The sequence below is a fragment of the Telopea speciosissima genome, chromosome 8 (assembly GCF_018873765.1).
Source record: "Telopea speciosissima isolate NSW1024214 ecotype Mountain lineage chromosome 8, Tspe_v1, whole genome shotgun sequence".
NCBI classification, from domain to species: domain Eukaryota; kingdom Viridiplantae; phylum Streptophyta; class Magnoliopsida; order Proteales; family Proteaceae; genus Telopea; species Telopea speciosissima.
Window position 1 is genome coordinate 45,640,535 of NC_057923.1, and position 22,757 is coordinate 45,663,291.

A 22,757-nucleotide genomic window follows, 5' to 3' on the forward strand; every position below is an offset into this window, starting at 1 on the left:
TAATAGTTTTGTAAAAATATATGATATATTATTATATTACCCTTATCATAAACACTTTTATAAGGATATTTTGGTATTATTCCTAATCCTAAGTTCTAACCCAAACCCTAATCATAGTCGATATAGGTCAGATTCATATACTAATCGGATAGTTTTTCGGATTAGATCTAATAAATTCTTGAATTCAAATATCATATTAGTTTTTAAAATTCCATCGAATATCGAATCGAATATGTCATCTGGTAAACAGATTCGAATTAGTAGTAAATCTAAGCCGAATCCAATCCATTTACATCCCTAATACCAACTAAGATAATCTTTGTGACCTACGTAACATAAAGGTTATTTGCATTTTGTTCCTGAATGCTAGTCTAGTTCATCTCTGCCGAAGGTGTTGGTTGAACAACTCTTCCAAATTGGGTACTTATTGTGCCACAACATGTCGGGTTTGAAAGGCCAGAACACATCCTCTCAATAGAAGGGCCGGCTAACTTGGTAAGATCAATCAAATGGGTCGTCTTTGAATTGATATTTCCTCCAGGAGAGGATCCCTGACACTGAATAACCACAAACCAACCAAATGTGAAGGTTAGATATTTTGAAGAGAATGTTGGGTCATTCCATAAAAGCAACCAATTTTGAAGCCTAATTTTGATTAGCATCATCGGTTAGGTGTCAATTGGTTTGAATCTTTAATGGTTCTAGTCCTAAGGGGTCAAGATTAAAATCGGACCAATAAGCTAATTGGTTTCAAACTTGAGATCCAAGACCATTAACTAATGGGTGAATGTTACATATATTTAATAATATTATAATTATAATAAGACATTACTTTCAATCACATGAGATATGCTTCATTTTTTTTCTCTCAAATCTCAGAACTAGTGTATACTACCTCTTATTTTGTATTAATTAATAAGTAGGATTATTTTAAGGTACACTACAAGAAAAGGTATTTTTGGCAATAGTTTTTTCCCATTTTCAAAAATAAAAGTCCGTTGCTAAAAATATAGGCGACGGTTTTCTAACCGTTGCCTTAAATGTCACAACTGAAAATAGGCGACGGTAAAAGGGGTGGCGTTGGGAGTGGGAAACATATATCAGGCGACGGTTGAATAAATACCATTGCCAAAAAATATTTTGGGCTACAGTATAAAAAATACTGTTGCCAAAAAATATATTTGACTATGGTATAAAAAATACCATTGCTAAAAATAGATTTTTACAAAAAAAAAAAAATTTTATTTTTTCACAATTATATATTACCTGTAATTACATCAATATACATTTTCATTTTTAAAAAAAAAATTAGCTACAATTCCAAATAAGAATACATTGCTTTCAATATACTTCTAAAATGTAATACAATCATAAGAACTCATTGCTCTAATTACACTATTTATATATAATCAAAAGAGGCATACAAAGGGCCTCAACAATGTAATCAATACATCAACCAAAGTAAGACCAGAACTCAATGTAAGGCTAGGTGAAATCTGTAGGGTATTTTATGTAATATCCCTTTATATGTTCTAATATAATCCTACTTGTATTAATGCCAGGCTGTGAGGGGCAATTTAGTAATTAGCCCATCCCGACCTAAACCCTGCAGTTTTCCTATATATACTATATACTAGGCTGGAGACGTGATCAAGAGTATTCCAAACTAGATACTCGAGGGTGTAATGCTTTAAGCAACCTTGTGCTTAAAACCCACAACCCTAACAAAATCTTCAATTTTCTTGTCCTATTTGTAATAATGGTTATATCTCCAACAGCTGCATCAAATTTCTGCAAAGAAGAAATGATAAAATTAAGTTCCTTAGAAGAATTCAACCTACAAAACTAACGATGAGAACAAAACATAAGTAATTCACAATGTCAATCCAAAATAAAACCAACCACCAACAATGTGTTAAGACTAACATTCAATGGGTCCCAACAAGAACACATAAAATAAATCCAATTGGATGGTCATAGCTGTTAAATTTGTATACAAAGTAGTAGAAAAAATTCCAATTGGTGAGTCATAATTGTTCACTATATTTGCATTATGTGAAATGGTCCACAAAATAGGGTGATATTCATATCCTGCTATCATCCTATTAGCTCAGTTTTGCAGCATAGTACATCTCTTGGAAATATTCATTTTCTATGTGTAGATTTGCTATAGGTACTGTAGTCCAGCAAGAGGGGGATCTGTGGCTACAAACAAAATAAGTGGTAAATGAAGTTCATTAACAACATGAGAGATGATTGGAGCTATTCCTGAGGATTGGGAATTGATATGAAATGATGACCAATGCATACTTATCGAATCGGTAAAATATTCAATGATTCTCAACAACAATAATTTTACCTGCATTTGTATTAACCAAAGGAACCAGATGTATAAGCAATCAATAATTGGAAAAACAGCATAGCCTAATGAATTGGCTAAAGTTGACACTTACCGAATTCACACTAAGCAAGGGAGACAACAGTACCACAGACATAGATTAGCTGGGTCATCTAAATTCATGAGAAACTGCATTGATGCGTCTGGTACGAGCCATGATAGTAAATCACTGCAATTCTCCATATTTCAAGGAATCAAACGAAACTTTAAGCAAGATCCGTTAGATTCCTCACAACCTGAAACCAGAGAGGCAAGGAGATCATAACAAGGAGAGAAATGAAGAGTAAAACTGTACCTCACAATAGAGATTCTGATCTTGAAAGATACAATCGATTGTAGAGAGAGAGAGAGAGAGAGAAGCTGTCAAAGCTCACAAAATTCCTAATAGGGTAACCCCTGCTCTTCGAGGGAGCAACCTCCAGAAAGCACGAGAGAGAGAGAGAGAGAATGGTTATAATATCAAGTCTGATTTATTCTATCAACATTCATCTCTTTATATCACTCATTACACGCACTCCCTTAACCAAACAGTTACATAAAGGCCTATCAGGTTCTTACACGTAATCAACTAAGGTAACAGCTTTTGTGCGTGCCCTGGTGCTCCTACGAGGTGATGGGTTTGTCTATAATTCCTTTTGGTGCATCTGGTTAGCAGCCACGTGTCCTGTTGGTGAGGTAGTAGCTCTAGTCCTCACCACGTCGAATGCTTCTTCTGATAAAATCATATCATTACCTCCCCCGTTCATTTGGAACCTTGCCCTCAAGGTTCAACTAGGGAAATGCCTGACGCAACACTGAGACATCTTCCCAAGAGCTGTCCTCCAATGGTAACCCACTCCACTGAAGAAGGGCTTAATGAACAGAGCGACTTCGCTGGCGAAGGTGACGAACATCTAAGATGGCCACTGGTTTGGGGAGTGTTGTAGTAGTATCAAAGGCAGGAAGTAGGTGGCATGGGGGACCTATGGGTTCTCCCACGTATCTTGAGGTGTGAAACATGGAACACTGGGTGAACTCATGTCGTGGCTAGCAATTCTAGTTTATATGCCACCTTGCCGATGCGCTCTAAGACTTGGAACGGTCCAAAATAACGACGGCCTAACTTCTGATGGGCGCGAAGAGCCACCGTTTGCTGTCTATAAGGCTGTAGCTTTACTAAGGCCAGATTACCTAGATCAAAATTCTTCTCATTATGCCTCTTATCCTCTTGGGATTTCATGCGTGCCTGAGCACGAGAGAGGTTCAACTTGAGAGTTTTGAGAATTTCGTCTCTATATTGAAGTTCTTGGTCCACGGCTTGGTTGTGAGAAGCATCCATGATATAGCGAGATATGACCGGTGGCTGGCGTCCATATAACACCTAAAAGGGGGTCATCCCTGCTGCCGTGTGAAAGGATGTATTGTACCAGAATTCCGCCCAATGAAGATACTTAACCCATTGGGTCGGGGTATCAGCGACGAAGCTCCGCAAATACATCTCTAAACATCGGTTCAGCACCTCGGTCTGGCCATCCATTTGGGGATGGTATGAACTGCTCATGGCAAGCATGGTTCCTTGTAACCGGAAGAGCTCATGCCAGAAGTTACTCAGGAAGAGGGGGTCACGGCCACTATGATGGAGCGAGGGAAACCATGTAGTTTAGCTATCTCGGTGGCAAAAACCTCAGCAACTCTTTGACTGGTAAAGTGACTGGCCATGGCACAAAAGTGGGCATATTTAGATAAGCGGTCGACTACCACAAAGATTACACTCTTCCCCCTAGACGGCAACAAGCCCGTAATGAAATCCATTGTAACGTCCTCCCAAACCTACTCTGGTACCGACATGGTTGGAGAAGACCTGCAAGGGATGCGTTTATGGGCTTCATCTGTTGGCACACCTCATAAGATGCAACACATTGTTTAACAAAAGCCCTCATGCCTTTCCAAAATAGATTTGTGGAAACTTTGTTGAAGGTTCTCAAGAACCCAGCATGACCACCGATAGGGATGTGTGAAACTCCTTTAAAAATGCCTCTCTAAGTGGAGAATCAGAGAATAGAACCAGACGTTGGTGATGGTAAAGTAAGCCATTTCTCAATGAGTACCCATCATAGGCATTGGGATCATTTTGAAGACCATCACAAATTACCTTTAGTTCTGGGCTATTGACGACCTCCTCTCTGAGTTGTTCTAAGAAATCGAGGGTGGGGAATGAGAAAGTAAATAGAGTTGTTGCTGGATAGGTTACCCATGATAAGGCTTCGACGACGTTGTTGTCCCTTCCCAGTTTATACACTATGTCGGAGGCTAAACCCAAGAGCTTGGCCAACCAATGCTGCTGCTCAGGCGTCTGGATGGTTTGCTCTGTTAATTGCTTTAGGCTCCTTTGGTCTATCACAGTGGTGAACCGTCGCCCCAACAAATAGTGTCTCCAACACATAACGGACTGTGTGATGGCATATAGTTCTCGGACATATGTTGATGTCAACTGTAATTTGGGTGACAACTTCTTACTAAAATAGGCTATCGGGTGCCCCTATTGGAGTAGTACTGCCCCTATTCCTTCTCCTGAAGCATCGGTTTCCACCGTGAAAGGGAGAGCAAAATTAGGTAAAGACAAAATAGGGCCTGTGGTGATTGCCTGTTGGAGATTTTCAAATGCCGCTTATGCACTTGGGGACCATGTGAAGGCCCCTTTCTTTAATAAATCAATGAGTGGGGCAGCCAAGTGCACATAGCGACGGATGAAGTGTCGTTAATATCCAGTGAGCCCCAAGAACCCATGTAACTCCCTGATGGTGGTATGCTGGCCAATCCAAAACAGCAGAGACTTTAGAAGGGTCCATGCTAACTCCTTGGGCAGAGACTATGTGGCCTAGATATTCGACTGTTGTTTGGCCGAAAGTACACTTAGATAGTTTTGCATGAAGCTGATGGAGTTGCAATACCTGCAGGACCTGCTCAAGGTGAGACAAATGGGATGACCAAGAGGGGTTGTATACCAGTACATCATTAAAGAACACCAGTACGAATCGACATAGATATGGCCTGAAAATAGAGTTCATTGTGGCTTGAAAGGTTGATGGCGCATTGGATAACCCAAACGCAATAACGACGAACTCATAGTGCCCATCGAAAGTTCTAAAAGCCGTTTTGTGGATGTCCTCTGGCCGAACCAGAATCTAATGGTAGCCAGACTACAGGTCAAGTTTGGAGAAATATTGTGCCCCGTTCAACTCATCGAGGAGCTCATCTACCGTAGGGATGGGGAATCTATCCCTAATTGTAATGGCATTTAAAGCTCGATAATCGACGCAGAACTTCCATGTCCCATCCTTCTTCCTAACCAAGAGGACTGGCAATGAAAATGGGCTGGTACTTGGTCTGATAATCCCTGAAGAAAGCATCTCAGCAACTAATTTCTCTATTTCTATTTTCTAGAAATAGGGGTAGCGGTATGGCTTTACATTGAAGGGATGTGCACCAGGTTGGAGGTGTATCGCATGGTTCTGGTCATGCGAAGGGGGCAACCCCACTGGTGCTGTGAATACCCCAGCATAAGCCTTCAAAAGTGCTTGCAGTGTCGTGTCATGACTGGTGTTGGCTTGTGCAGTGGTTGGTTGAAATTCCAATTGGAACAGGGCTACCAACGCATCTGTATCCACCAAGTGCCGTACACAATGGTATTGAAGTTGGCAAGGAACATGGGCTAGATCGCCTACGAGAGTAATCTATTGATCCCCTTCAACAAATTCCAATGTTAGTTTCTTATAATCATATAACACCAGGCCCAATTGGGCTAGCCACTGCACACCAAGAACAAGGTCTGCACCAAATAAAGGTAAAACCAGTGCATCAATAGTAATAGGATGGTGAGGAAGCTTAACATCTAAATGTTTGACGTGCCCTTCGCATGTAACATGATTGTCATTGCCAACCATCACAATGACATTAGAGATAACTTCTATGGGCAACCCTAAGTGTTGGGCTACACGTCCCTGTATGAAATTGTGTGTGCTCCCCCCGTCAACTAGAACTTGGATTGGGGCACCGGCGATGTACCCAGTAAATCGAAGCGTGGTGGGAGAAGCCTCTCAGGTCATCGAATAATACGAGACCTCTGTTGTTGGAGTTAGAGCCAGTTCTGGTGACGCTACTTCCTACGAGCTCTGCAATAGTGGTTCCTCAGGGGCCTCCACTAGAGGATGTCCTTCGTCATACTCCAATAAGAACAATTGCCTATTCTTACAGTGGTGACCCGGGCCAAATTTTCTTCGCAGTTATAATATAGCCCTTTCTCGCACCACAGTTGCATCTCGGTGGGAGTGAGACGCTTGATAGGAATTCGTGGATCTGAGGGTGGCGCTGGTAGCAGTGGCAACATCAACGGTGTTGGTAATAACCCATGAGAAGCATTCAATCGGTAGGGAGTGAGTCGCACTTCCTTGAACTTCACCTCCTGAAGACGTGCTAAGCCTACCGCCTAAGACATCGTGGCCGGACGGAATGCAGTCACCTCATTTCTGATATCGGATCTCAGACCAAAGATGAAACAACTATGAGGAATGACGTCGGTACTACAACCGTTCGATTCGCTAGAGCCTCAAACCGTGTCTTATATTCGGCGACGGTGGATGTTTGCACGAGTTTCGCCAGCGATGCCTATGGATCTTCAAACTCAGAGGAACCAAATTGGATCTCTAACAATCAAACGAACGCCATCCATGTTATGAATTGAGTTGCCCGATGCATCCATTAAAACCATTGTAACACAGGTCCATCCATGTGGAATGAAGCTATGAGAAGATGCTGCTCATCGATTGTTCCGTGGTACTCAAAGAAACGCTCCACTTTGAATATCCACCCAATTGGATCCGTGCCGTCGAATCGGGGAAAATCCAAACGTGTAATGCATGTTTGGATGGGGTTAGCAGAGGTCTGAGATGAAGCTCCATGGGAAGACGACGACTCATATGGTAGCTGATGCTGATCACGATTTGGGGTTCCCAGCCGAAGCACTTGCTCCAATCTCCCGTCCATGCCAGTGAAGCGAAGTACCAGCTCCGAGAGGGATTTCTGCTGTTCAGCGACTGTGGTGTAGAGAGACTCCAGTTGTTCTCCTTGCTCCGATGAGGCACTACTTAGAGACTTGATACTCTCGTCGATTTATCGTAGACGAGTTCCTTCGGCCATTGTGGTGTTTCAGAAACTTTCAACGAAGGCAACAGTTGATAGGGTAACCCCTGCTCTTTGAGGGAGCAACCTCTAGAAAGCACGAGAGAGAGAGAGAAAGAAAAAGAGTGAGAATGGTTATAATATCAAGTCTGCTTTATTCTATCAACATTCATCTCTTTATATCACTCATTACACGCACTCCCATAACCAAACGGTTACATAAAGGCCTATCCTGTTCTTACACGTAATCAACTAAGGTAACAGCTTTTGTGCGTGCCCTGGTGCTCCTACGAGATGCTGGGTTTGTCTATAATTTTGTTTGGTGCATCTGGTCAGCAGCCACGTGTCCTGTTGGTGAGGTAGTAGCTCTAGTCCTCGCCACGTCGAATGGTTCTTCTCATAAAATCATATCAATTCCCTTACTGAACATATTTGCCAACTTAACTACGTTAAAAACAATCATTGTATTTTATCAATACAAATTAAGTAAGCATCATATCCCTCAACAATTCAATGCAAAAAAGGGAAGAATTTTCTCCTCTTTTTTGTGGACGAGACCATCAAATAATTGCATTAGGAAACCAACATCAAAATAGGTTGCATTAAGGAACAACATCTTTACACAATCATACATGTTCCACAATTAAGATCATTATAATCATCCATGGCCCAACAACAACGACGACAACTCAACCTTATCCTAACTAAATGGGGTCGGCTAGATAATTTCTTTGAAATAATTTATCAATTAGTACCCTGCCAAATAACCGGCAAGTAGAGATAGGAGACGAGATTACCATTGAGGAAAGTTAGAACTAGATTTCTACAATATTGAGGTTATATCCAGTGGTGCAGAAAGAGATTTTTTTTTTTTTTTGGGGTGGGGGGGGGGGGGGGAGGGCGTTTATAAAAGTTAGAGAGCACCCTACAACTATATGTCAATACATTTATGCCTAAATATTGTTTGGTGCTACAATGCATCTCCAAGGAATTGTCTAGCACACATGTTATTATATTCTTATTTCATCCACACCTCCACTAGCAGCAGATATATCAAATTTCAGCTTCATATTGCAAGAATGCATTAAAGAATCTCATAACAATGATTAGAAGTCATACTATTGTATTATGATTTTGACATACAAAATGATGACCATAATATGTATTCACGTACAGGTCTACCAACAGCCTAAAAATCATGTCTCATTTCCTCGGTCTATAATAAATTGATCGATGTCCTCATCCTAAGACCATCAGCAGAACTAGGAACATCGATGCCCATATAATCTCACACATGAAACATTCAAGCAGTAGTAACGTTATAATAACCATCTTCAACAATAAAATTAATTTAATTTATCAGTTGTGTGGTGATCACTGAACCATTTACCAAAGCCACTAGTAAAGTTCTCAGACAATATAAAATCATTACAAGTACTCATTCAACAGTTAAAGTTCACATCTTTCCCATTTTCTATTTGAGGAGCAAGCAGAGAAGACGTGAAAATTTAAATGCATCACATTTTTATGGCACATAAATGTAATTATCCATTTTCTATTTGAGGAGCAAGCAGAGAAGACGTGAAAATTTAAATGCATCACATTTTTGTGGCACATAAATGTAATTCTGTCCGAGCCAAATGAAATTTCTAAGGTTGTGTTTGATTGAAGGTGTCAGACGATTCAGATTCTTAAATTGGATCAGCTTCTTAAGAATCTGGTTCATGTGGATTTGGATTCGGATAAAAAACCTGTTTGGTTACCCTGGGTCTGTCAAGTGGAAGCCAGCTGAAAAACTATTTGGTTGCCCTGGGTCTGTCAGGTGGAATCCTTCTTAATCCATATGTAAGACTGTTTGGTTACCCTGAGTCTGTCAATTGGATTCTACTTGAATTTTGTCTGAAAAAAATATTTTAACCTTGTTTTGTTATATAACATATGTATACATTTAATATGACTTTATAAAAAATAAGATAATAAAAAAATTGGATTAAAATTTTCAAAAGAAAGTCTTTCCTAATTTTTCATGTGTCCATAAAAATTACAAAATTAGCACTAAGTGGTGTTAATGTTACTTCAACAAAGCAAAACTCATAGTACGGGCATTTTCAAACAACAAAGATCTCTACATATGGTAAAAAAAATCCATATCCATTTAATTTAATTACATAGATATAAAATTTTTGTCAAATTTCAAAGATGCCATTAAATTTGGGTTCTTGTGTGGATTAGTGTCATAACTGACTATGCTATGAATAGTTGAATAAAAAGGGCCTTAGTGGATTCGAACCACCATCCCCTTGGAACATGCTCATGTTCCAAGTACTCTACCAATTTGAGCTAAAGACCCATCAAGTAAAGTTTGAAATTTACAAATAACTATGAGACCTTGTCACAAAGGATAACAATGCATTGCTCTTAATATAGCTCAATGTTTAATACAATATGAAACCTCAAGGTCAAAACAGAATTTTTAAGAAAAATCAAGCAACATCAGCTACAAAAGCTAACAATTATTAGAAGTCTCACTTTAAAATGTCACTCAATATTCAACAAAACAAAACTACTCATACCCGTAAACATCAACTCATACGCAATAACACATTGTTCAACTTTCAAAGATGCTAACAAGTAACAAATGAGATCACACAAGTTTGTAATAATTCCAGAAAATCCCTTCAAAAATCCTAATTAACCATCACATTGAATGTCTTCGACAGTTCTGTGAGTACCAATCATTAGTTAGGTTGGAATGGGCCAATCCAAGTTTGGACAGTAAAATAGTTCTACTAGAAAAATTAAATAGTTAGATGTTATGGAAAGGGTTATGTCCTGATATATGTATTGACCATCAGAAAAACTTGTTGTTCAAAAATGGTATAAAAACTCTTTAGTGCAACGAGAAAGATTGACAGAGGGATTTGGATTTAGACCATCTTCTTTTGTTGCGCTCAAACCAAATATTGTAATAACAACACTAAAAGCAAGTATCACAACATCAGTAAGAACTTGTCAAATTTCACAGGTACCCACAATGTCCATCTGGGTAAATTTAAAATTGAATAACATTAGTATGAACTTGCTATAGATATCACCACAGAACCTAACTGTATTGCAGCCATAAATAGAGGACCCACAGGATTGAAACGTAGCAAGATTATTATAGTTCTGTGGACTTGTAAAGGCTTCTTCCTAGGTAGTGTATTTAATATATATGATTAGATGTATGTAAGGATAGACTAACACTATTGGGGAAGCGAATCTCCACTACACCCAACTGATCAGAATCCAAGGAAAGTGGAGGAGACAAAGCTAAATATCTCTACCCCTCTCCCTACTTTGTGTTTTTTGACAGCATGAGATGGATAACAGCTTCCTTCCTTAGCCCCACCCATTATTAGAAGAAAGCAAGAACACATGTCAAGTGGGTCCCTCCCAAATCCTAAGTACAATCAAGATTCAATATGTATAGTTATATGTGTATATACTGTTGAATACCCAAGAATTCAGGGTAGAAAATTAATGGTTCAAACTTCAAATTCGAAATAAATTTGACTGAATAAAGAAGAAACAATTCCTGCACCCCCAAAATTAATATGTAAGCTCCTATAGGTGGAGCTTATTCAAATTGATCATGAAGTATGTCTGTACAGCATTACATCCCTTACCAATACATAGATCCCAGGTGGATTTTTTCTTCAGAAAAAATTGTTATTAGACTCCACATTAGTTATCAAATTCTCAAATAGGAGGCTTAGTTGAGTAGGCCTATACCAAGTGACAAACTAATTCTAGGGTTCCTAAATACTATGGCCCCACGCTAGACCCTATCCTAGGTCCAGATCAGTCACAAATAGGTATTACTAAGAACAGAACCTAACTATACATTATGTTATACCATATACATCAAATTAGATGACAGAACAAACAAATCTCATACTATGTATTTACATGTATTCACGTGGGATGCTCATTCAGCGGAGTTTCTTTAATTTCTCCCTTGCCCTAAATCTCATATTATGCATTCTGTATTTTGAACTTAACCATTGTCTAGTCGCAAGTAAAGGAAATTTAAGGACATTGAAACTAATCTTAAAAAGAGAAATTGACAACTTTGTAACCATGAATATGTAATTTGTAACTACTTTAAAATCCCAAATATGATGGAGGAAATAATTGAACTTTTCAAATGGAATCATATATTCCAATTCAAATTAACAATCTAAACCTAGGTAGTAAGAATTCACCAGGCCATCCAGCAAATCAGACACTCACATAGCCATCCAACTACAGACTTGCAAGCATACTAGCAACTGAGCTCAATATTGTTGACTTAAATCAAAGCATTCCAGCCACCACTAGACAAGGTCCATAAGAGAGATCATGAAACAGAGAGCGAGATAGAGTTATACCTACAAGTGGACCTGGGTGTGGCAGAGTCCTCTCTATGTACTCGGGTTGGGGATGAACTAAGGAGAGTCGGTTGATTCAAGGTAGATAATCGATTATTCTGCGATTGGGGCACAATGGAGGGCGATTAGGACATCAGAATGGGATTAACAAATATTTGCAAGAAAATCGATCAATTCATCAATCATCACCAAATCCCCAAATTAAAAAGAAAACCCCAATTTTGTTGTTTGGATCGAGAGAGAGAGAGAGATCCCATACGAAATGGCTCGCAGGCGAGAGCTCTAGTTGCCACAAGTCAGGAGTCAAGACTAGGAAGTTGCAAAGTAGGGCTTTCCTCGGTCTGAATTTTTGAAGGGAAAATGGGAGATTAGAGCTTGCAGATATAATTTCTATCAGTTTCTTACCTTTGAGAGAGAGAGAGAGGTTGCAGGCGATGAGTAGAGGTTGAAGGAGACCTGCTTTCCTGCTTCGCTTGTCTTCCTTGCTCAGCGAACTCGGGTGAAGGTCTCGATAGGTGGATACGATTCTTCAGTTGATGGAGCTGCAGAGAAGGGTTTTGCATGAGAGAGATAAGTTTGAGTCTCGATTTTTAAAATCCACCAGTCCTCATCTTAAATACCTAGGCCAAGAATCCTGGACTCATTTTAGAATTTGCCCCTAGGGGTGAATTCTTATGGATTATAAAATTACACATAAAATTGGATTCTTGTGGATTCTTAGAATCCAACACGGAACCGAGTTCCGAGAAACCAAACACGCAAAAAATTATGAAATCCAGATTCCTTCGAGTCCGACTCCTCAGAATCCTTCAATCAAACACAACCTAAGTCTTGAACCCAAATGAAAACCCCATCCATTGCTCAATAATATTGTTAAATCCAAAGTTCTCTGAAAAGCCTTTCATAACTTGCAAAAGAGAGAGATATACCTTGCAAAGATTAAAAAGCCCCAAACCTAGAGGAAAATGCCAAGAAATCCTTGAAATCAACTAAACTAAATCAAATCACCAAACAAAGAACTAACAATAGTAAGCAAAAGGATGAACAATGAGACCATGAAGCTACATATATCACCTGCACGGTATGATGAACATTGCACCCAAAAGATGAGCAATGAGACCATGTGAGAGTGTGTACAAATAACATTGAAAATAATACTGAAATCCATGAAAACCAAAGTGAGACGAGCACTTCACCAAAAGTGGGATAACGTTGGATTCATACAACATACTAGCATAGCATCGGTCATGAACTCCAAGTGTGAATTACCAAATAAAAAAAGGTACTCCAAGTGGGATGAGTACTACACCTAAAATGTTAATCCGATCTGTGTCTATAAAATCACTATTCATGACATGCAGCGATGAAAATCAGATCTGGTTCTAACACTTGTGACAGCCCAAAGATAATGAAGAAACAACCTATCGACTGGAGGGGTAGAGAATAAGAGGAAAAAGGTAACTTCACTGATGCCTAGGGAAGAACCAGTTCAACAGAAGGGAGAGCACAGAAGATCGACCAGAAGGTAAAAGAGAGAGAGAGACAGATGGGGTAAAAAGAGAAGAAAAAAAAACCCTTCTGTAGATGCTGATTTTTGTCGCCTCCTAATTGGCGATGATGACAATGGGATATGGACGATGGACGACACACTCTCCCTCTTTCTAGACCCAAGATACCTGACCCATAAGACCAAGAACCATGCTGAGCACAAAATGGCCCATTTTAAGCCCAAAAACAAGAAAAAATGGCATTGCGCCCGCACGGCGCCGTAGGCACCTTCCCACGACACCGTGGGGATGTGTATAGGATTTCCACGATGTCATGAGGGAGTGTGACATTAACTTGCTGACATCACCCACGACGCAGTGGAAAAGTCCCCCACGGCACCATGGATATCTCCATGGCGTCGTGGAGGACTTATTTGGCCAGGAGAGAGAGAGTGTCCCTCCCTATAAATAGGAGGGTCCTCTCCCACATTTCCAAAGGAATTTTTGGGTGGAGAGACCCTCCCCACGTAATTCCTACCCTCTTTTTCTCCCTTTTTACCCTCATTTCTCATCCTTCTCTCATAAGAGTGTGAGTGAGTGAAGTTTTTCTTGGTTGCGGATAGATCCTTCGATTATCCCTCTGAGTATAGAACGTTTTTGCTCCTAGGCATTGTTATCCCGTCAGTGTGCGGCTAACAATCAAAACTCTTTTATTACAAACATTATTCTGTCTGTTTACTCCTCTCCAAATCACTTGAAAGAGCCGTTACTCTACCCAGAAAGGAATCGGCGTCAGTCTATTCGTCTATCTCCCCTGAGCCAGGGGAATACAACCATACAGGTATAATAACTGCATTCTTGTTGATTCAATGTAGTTCTTTCGTATTCCATGATTTTAGTCCATATTTTTCATATATGTAATGTAGTTTATTATGTTTTAGTTCAATTCATAGCATCTGAATATAGTTCATAATATCCCTCATCTCCGTGATAAAAGAGAGAGAACATTCGTCCTTATGTAGTACCTAATACAGTGAGACCGGCTTCGGTCGGGCGAGGTGGGCGCCTAACACCTTCCCACACTCGTAACCTGACCCCTTACCCAAACCTCTGGTCAGATCATATGAAGTCACGTAGCCCGATCCCGTTCACAACCGATAGGGCTACACTTAATGGGTCCTAGGCCCTAACCCTAGGTGGCGACTTCACATTATATTAGCATATTTTAATGCATGATCCTAATCCCCTATTTATCAATATTATACATTGACAATATTATCCATATCCATATATACACACAAACCCTTGTTGCCATATATAGGAGGGCTGAGGAACCCTCGTCCCGAGGACCACAGTACTTACAGTGGCAACTTCACTAGGGATTAGGTGGACAAACGTCCACCCGAGGTCAAACTTTCTAAATAGGTGCTATCAATAAAAGACAGAATGTTCTCTCCAAACTTTTAAGTTAAAATATAAAAAATATATATATATATATATATATATATATATATATATATATATATATATATATATAATATAAAAAAAATGTACAAAACAAAATAAAAAAAAAAAAAAAAAAACCATAATATGTTTGTTTGGCTAACCCCCTGTGTGTACTAACCGCATCATACATAGTGCTCGAAGTGAAATCAAACGGAGAGGGTACTCCCTGCCATGCCTTTACCCCCAGGGAGGTGAGGCACGTCATACTAAGTACTCTAAGATCGGATGATAGTCGCTTCCTGTACCACTTTCTTGCACACATACACTGCATGGAAACCCCTCTTACCCCCGTAGTTAGTCGTTGGACCACATGAGTAGTCATGGGTAATTCGCGGCAAAGTTACAGCCCTTGATATTTACTGTACGAGTTTAGAATCACCAGCGAGGGTATTCACTAGTGTGCTGTGGAGTGCTTTGCCACTCAAAAAAGGCACTAGCTCGATTACTCTGAGTTTGTGTGACCTATTCTCCAGGTATATCAAAAGAACCACGTGCCTACAATTCATGACCACAAGCGATAGGTATATCGATTCTGTTAAGGGTGACCTTGTTCTGTCCTATAAAAGCCTACCCATTACATGCATCATGTAGGAAAATAGACCATATATGACTAGGGTACGACACAAACTAACCCTTGTTAGCTGTAAGAGAGAGATCGAGTTTTAGGGTCATTTGACGATTAACCTGGCTTTGATATAAGATGCCACCGAAGGTAAGGAATTCCATAGTCCCGCGATGGTCCCTCAAAGAAGAATGGAAGCTCACTTCCATATGATGGAACCTTACATGTCCCTCAAAATAAGGGCTTGTCATTTTGACTCCAGACATAATCATCTATAACCCGGTAACTAGGATCTTTCTTTTGTTTGTTTTCTTTATTGTGTTCAAACATGCTTGGGCAATGACGGCATTTGAAGCCCGCATTCAGAGAAGCCCAACCGGAACTCTGATGATGGTTTCAATTACCTGAGCCAAACAAAATAAAAAAAAATGTCATAAAAATAAAGAATAAAAAAAATATATGAAGAAATACAAAAAATAATAACAAAAAAAAAAAGGGAATTAAAATAAGAAAAAAAAGGATTGTTGAATAAGATTTATTCCTTCTTAGGACCTGAACTAGACTATTCTTCTCTTTTTTGTAGAAGCACAATTCCATCCTTGCCCATCTGGATCCGACGTGGTGGAAGGCTGACTCGAGCCAGCCCACCATTCTTCTCCAGATCCCTGATTCTTTTTCATTCTTCTAGTTCCTCTTCTTAGATATCACTTGTGAGTAACATGAATCCTCCGGAGGATCACTTGTCTGAAAGTCACGTCGAAGATCGAGTGGATAGACTGTAAGTAGACATGGCCGAAATGCGGCAACTCATGGCACAACTAGTTCAGTCGGTCAATGAACTATCTAAGGGTGGATCCATAGCTGGACTAACAAAGCAAGAAGTCCGAAAAACTAACCCCGCAACCCTCAAGACTCCAATCATCATACCAGTAGAAGAAGGGGAAGATAGCCACCCTATGAACCCTCCTGAGACTGAAAGGGAGAAGAAAATGAGAGAAAAAGTAGCCGAGTTGGAAGTGGTTGTCAAGGGCAAAGTCAAAGAAAAAGATGAAGAAGACCTGGTGTTCTTTCCCGAAGGGAAAATCCCCAAAAATTTCAAGTGGAAATTGGATAAGTAAGACGGATCAGGAGATCCTAGGGCTCATCTCAAGATTTTTGCCACCATTGTCAGATCATGGGGACTCTTTGAAAACCAAATGGGATAGGCATTCTTGTATTCTTTGGTTGGATCTGCTTTGAGGTGGTTAACCCAGCTTGATCACATTCAAACCCAGTCATGGGCCTCTATGGTTAAAGCCTTCACTAAGCAATATTCATACAACACCGAGATGGATATTAATTGAAGAGAATTGGAAACCTTGAGGCAAGAACCAAGTGAAGAATTTTCAAATTACATCATGAGGTTCAGAGAGAAGGCCACGAAGATGTGGAACCGCCCTACTGAGGAGGAACAGGTCGAGATATTGTTAGAAAATCTGTACGGGGAGTACCATGAGAAGATATACTACAAGCACATCAAAACATTTGATGCTCTTATGACGATTGGGAAAAAGATTGAAGACAAGATCTTTAAAGAAAGGTAGAATCAGGGTATGACCCGTGAAGCATCAGGGAGCTATTCTCCGAGGAAAGGCCCAAGAGCCAAAGGAGAAAATACTGCAGGGACAAGCGGCCAGGAGGCAAAAGTCCAGGTGGTAGCCACAGGATCCATCCCTCTTGTGATCCAAACTGAATCTGAAGCATCCAGGAGGAATTTCAACTTTGAAGGAATGACACCCTCGTTGTTATTCACCAAGCTCAAGAAGTAGGGAATGATCAATTCAGTTCCTCCTAGGCCTATGGATTTGAACAATCCACCTACCTAGTATAAGCCCAATTTGTACTGTCATTACCATGACCAACAAGGCCATCATACGGATAGATGCCTATCACTTAAGCATACGATCCAAGACTTGATTGACGAGGGCAAAATTGAACTTCAGAAGAAGCAGCCGCCAAATGTCACCACAAATCCTCTGCCTAACCATGGAGTAAACATGTTTCAAGAGGACGCCAAGCAAGCAAATCCTACCACTTTGATTCATCCAGTCGGAAAGAGGAAGCTAATGAAGGCACACGTCTATATAGCAATGTTAACCAAGAGACTTAAGGAGGAAAAGAACACAGATTTAACAAGAGATGTCTCAGGAAGTAGATCGGCCCGATTCCCCTTTCTATCACCCAAAGTCAGAAGGTGCCACCTGGGTAGAGTTCTAGATACCTGCATGGAAAATCTCGCAACCACTGGTGGAGGGGACCTATTCTCTAGATTCATCTATAGGGTCAGTAAACATGTTGCAGGAAGAGACACCATTCCAAGATCCTACTACATTGATCCAGCCCATCCTGTGGTATTTAGGAAGAGATGAGCAGTCACGGCAAGCATGGGCAGAAAGGATCCAAGTTTGCATTTACTGCGCCCGAACCAACTATGACGGGAATATTCGAACAGGCGGGCAACCATGTGATCAAGGCAGAGGTATAGCATCCATCAACCGACTTCGAAAGTTGGATTTCTTGGAGTATGGATTAAAAGGTCTCGAGACAATGACGCCATTGTGCAAGTATGGTTTCTCATCATCTGAAATATGTCACCTGGTTCCTGAAGAAGAAGAAGGGAATGAAATCACCAGAGTCACACCTCAGCTCCTTAAATCAGTCTCAGTACTAGCTATTGGTCAAGCTCTGGCAGAAGAAGTCTCTCTTATCAATATAGGGGGAGATACTGACAACAGCTCAAATGAGGTGGACGACCAAGAAATCCACGAGGGATGGATAGAGTATGCCGACCAAAGTCCAACGATGGAGGACGAAGGAGTAGAAGCGATGGATTGGGTAAATAACATCGGAAGCAATGATAATAATGATCCTACCAGCCTTATTCAACCCATATCATCAGATGAGGATGAAAGCAGAGATGACGAGGAGATATCATCTTCAGAGGTCCCCAGAGGCGATTGGACGGTGTCCAGAGAAGATTTCAAGCGTTGGAGCATGAGCGCCTTCTACCAGGTTGCAGATATACTCGATGTTTCCACCAATACTCAAGAGATCCTATACAAGGCTACTTCTTTATTCCCAGATCTGGTGTGTAGTAACTTCGCAGCACGTTGTGAGAGCTTGGTGATGCCAAATGAGAGCGATGGACTCGCTCGGACCCTCCATGAGCTGAAAAACATGACTTGGTTAGTCAATGCTTTGGCCTGTGATCTGTTCGAAACTCCTCCAGAAGACCTGGCCTTGTATTCGGATTCATTCTCCTATCCGGATCCACCCCGAAGAAGTGAAACATGAGATGCATGGATCAATGATATCGGCCTCGGGGAATTTCAGAATGACCCCACCAGAGGTATCTTTCCTATGGACATCGATGATGAAGGGGAAGAACTGTTAGAAGAAGAACAATAATCCAAAGAAGATGAAAGTGAGCAAGAATCTACATTAGAAGAATCCGATGATGAAGGGTCCGAAGGGGAAGAAGAAACAAAGGATGGGGAACCTTGGCAACCAAGGAGGCATCTAGAGAAGTATGAAAACATTTGTGGACCCGCACAATGGGAATTATCAGTCCAGGTGAACAAGATCCAATGGAATGTGGATAAAATCCAGGAAATGCTCATGAGAACGGTGATCTTGGATGATAAGTACCAAGAAGAGCTTCAACAGCTAAAACCTGTTAAAGAACAATGGGCGCTCCCTCAAGCAATTCATCATTTGGAAAACTCTGTAAAGCTAACTTTAGCCCTAGCACAAGACCTCTGTGGGACTCCTCCCCCATCTCCGTATCAGGGTAACAGAGAATACCGTGCATGGGCAAGAGCACATGACAATTTCTATATATGTCATGTCAATGAGGGAGGAGCAGTAAATGACCCAATAGGGAATATTCACTCAGTTATTTCAAGCCCGGAAGAGAGGTCCAAAAATTCAGTTTCTCAAGGAGAAAAGAAGGATCGCAACTTCTATAAGTCATAGGCGGAAGCAAGAAAGATGTACCAAGCAGCTTCGGAAGCCTTTCATGCCATTAGCCAATTGATACCAGAAGAATCTCATATAGTCAAGCAGGTTGCTGAAAAGCAAGAAACCTTATCAGGAATCCTAAATCAGGCCTGGAAGTCTATTGTGGCCTTGTCTAATGAAGGAGGTAAAACCCAAATTTGTCCCAAGGGTCCTCTTATCATCACTGATAGTGACGAAGAAGATGGAGACTTTTGCCCAGTCCAGTTGGTCATTAAAGAAAGAGAGTCATAGGTTGCGAAAACCAGGAGTGGCCGAAACTTCAAGAATAAGGAGTAGACAGTGGAAAAATACCGGTCTAGCCAATCAACGGTGGTTGTTGAGCCAAAAAATCGGGTACTAGACCAATTGAAGAAGGCCCAAGCTAACATCTCAATCTGGGGATTATTAATGGTGTCACCAACCCACCGAGAAGCTGTTTTGAAAGCTCTTACCAAGGTTCAAGTGCCCATAGAAATGGGGCCTGAGGAATTATCTCACATAGTGGGGGCCACTTATGCCATTCAGTCACTTTTTTTCTCAGAAGAGGATTTACCACCGGGAGGAAAGAATCACAATCGGACACTCTACATTACAGTGGAATGTAACTAGAATCGGGTCCCCCAGGTTCTAATAGACAATGGGTCTGCCCTCAATGTAATGCCCCTCAAAGCAGCCAGATGCATGGGTTTATCTCTAGACAAGATGAAGTCGTCCAGTCAAACCATCAGGGCATATTAGGATTCTTACCACCAACGTCAAGATTGGACCTACTTGCTTTACCATAGACTTCCAAGTCATCGACATTCAAGCATCCTTCAATATGTTGCTTGGAAGACCATGGCTGCATTCAACAGGAGCCCTAGCATCAAATCTTCATCAAAAACTGAAGTTCATATATGACCAAAAAGTGATTACCATCTTTGGAGACCCAGAAATGGTGCACACTTTGGCCAATATTGAAGTAGGTGGTTCATCCTCGTAGGAGGTACAGCTGGGTGGGTTTGAAATCGGCCACATTTGTACTACCTCTGCAAGTGAAGAAGATCAAAGTCTAGGGAAATTCCCGACGATATGGAGCGAGGCCTCTGTAAAGATCATGAAAAAGATGAAATATTTTCCTGGACTAGGATTGGGAAAGAACCAACAGGGACCAGCATTCCCAGAGATACCAGCCAATGCCAACCGATGTGGATTAGGTTTTAACCTAAAAGACCCAAGGAAGAAAACCGCAGGACAGAAGAATAGTGCGGTAAATGGTGAGCCATACTTCAAGACTCTAAATGGGTACTTCGTGAAAGAGGGAGAAGACTTCCCTTACTGTGGAAATCAAGAACCATGGTTCGATCAAGAGCAGGGCAAACATCTGCCAGGGCTCGAAATATTCTTCGGGAATGAAGTGGACTGGATAGCCATGGAATTGGATCAAGCCAGCAAGAAGGAAGTCACAGGGGATCGAGGGATCGGCAAGCTGTTCGAAGTGGCGGTGATCATTGAAGAAGAGGAAGAAGAACCGTCACCACATCTTCTCATACAACCTCTCCAAGGATCCATAGCGAATTGGACAAGAATGATGGAAGATTTCCATATTAATGAGTCTGAAGTTGTAACCAGCTCTAGCATAGTCCTGTCTAAGTCTGTCTCAGAGTCTGTATCTGAGTCTTGTGGAAATGTCTAGTCCATAGGGGCTATCTGTACTCTTCCCCTTATCATGAATGAAACTGTTGATTCCGAGTATGTTTCTTCTTCTTCTTCCTATTCTTCTGATGATGATAATGCCCTAGAACATCATAATCTGTTAGAACAATTGGAGCAAAGAAGAGCTCAACCCGTCCGAGAGGACACCCACCCCATAAATATAGGGACTGATCAATGCCCTCGAATGATCAAAATTGGTGCTTCTCTCAACAATGACGAAACATCCCAAATGATCTCTCTCCTCAAGGAATTTGAGCAAGTCTTCGCCTAGTCCTACAAGGATATGCCTAGCATCGATCCAAAGATTATGCAACATGAACTACCAACATATCCGGAGACTCGCCCAGTCAAGCAGAAGTTAAGAAGGATGCGGTCGGAATGGAGTGAAAAGATCAGGGAAGAAGTCATCAAACAATGCAATGCAGGATTTCTCCAAGTAACCCAGTACCCTCAATGGTTATCCAATATTGTTCTAGTCCCTAAGAAAGACGGGAAGGTCAGAATGTGTGTGGATTTCCGTGACCTAAACAGGGTCAGCCCGAAGGATGATTTTCCGTTACCCCACATTGCCCTTCATGGATGGTTTCTCAGGATATAACCAAATTAGTATGTGCCCGAAGGACAGAGAGAAAACTGCCTTCACCACACCCTGGGGCACATTTTGTTACAAAGTAATGCCTTTTGGGTTGAAAAATGCTGGGGCAACATATCAAAGAGCGGCCACGGCTATCCTACACGACATGATACACAAAGAAGTAGAGGTATATGTCGATGATATGATAGTCAAATCTGTTGACCGACAAGGCCATTTTGCAGCTCTCAGAAAGTTTTTTGAAAGAATCAAAGAATACAAGCTAAGACTGAACCCTCAGAAGTGTGTGTTTGGGGCCAAAGCAGGAAAATTACTGGGGTTTCTTGTCAGCGAAAGAGGGATAGAAGTGGACCCTGACAAGATAAAAGCCACCACGGAAATGCCACCACCCCAGACAAAAAAAGAGGTACGAGGTTTTTTGGGCCGCATCCAATACATCAATAGATTCATATCTCGGTTGACATCCACTTGTGAACCTATCTTCAAACTCCTAAGGAAGAAAGAGCCGAAAGAATGGAATGAGAAATGCCAAGATGCCTTTATGAAAATCAAAGAGTATCTACTTTCTCCTCCTATACTGGTCCCTCTAGTGTTCGGTGAACCTTTGCTCCTATATTTGTCAGTAGGAGAAACAGCGGTCGAATCCATGATGGCCCAAGTTGGTAAGGCGGATGGAGAAGAGTACGCAATCTACTATGTAAGCAGGAAGTTCCTCGAGTATGAAACTCGTTATGCTCCAGTAGAGAAGACATGCACGTCTCTGGTTTGGGTAACTAAGCGTCTGAGGCACTACATGGTGTCATATCCCGTTAGGTTGATCTCTCGAATGGATCCAATTAAGTATCTCTTAGAGAAACCAGCATTGATAGGGAGAATGGCTAGGTTGTTGTTGTTATTCTCAGAATTTGAC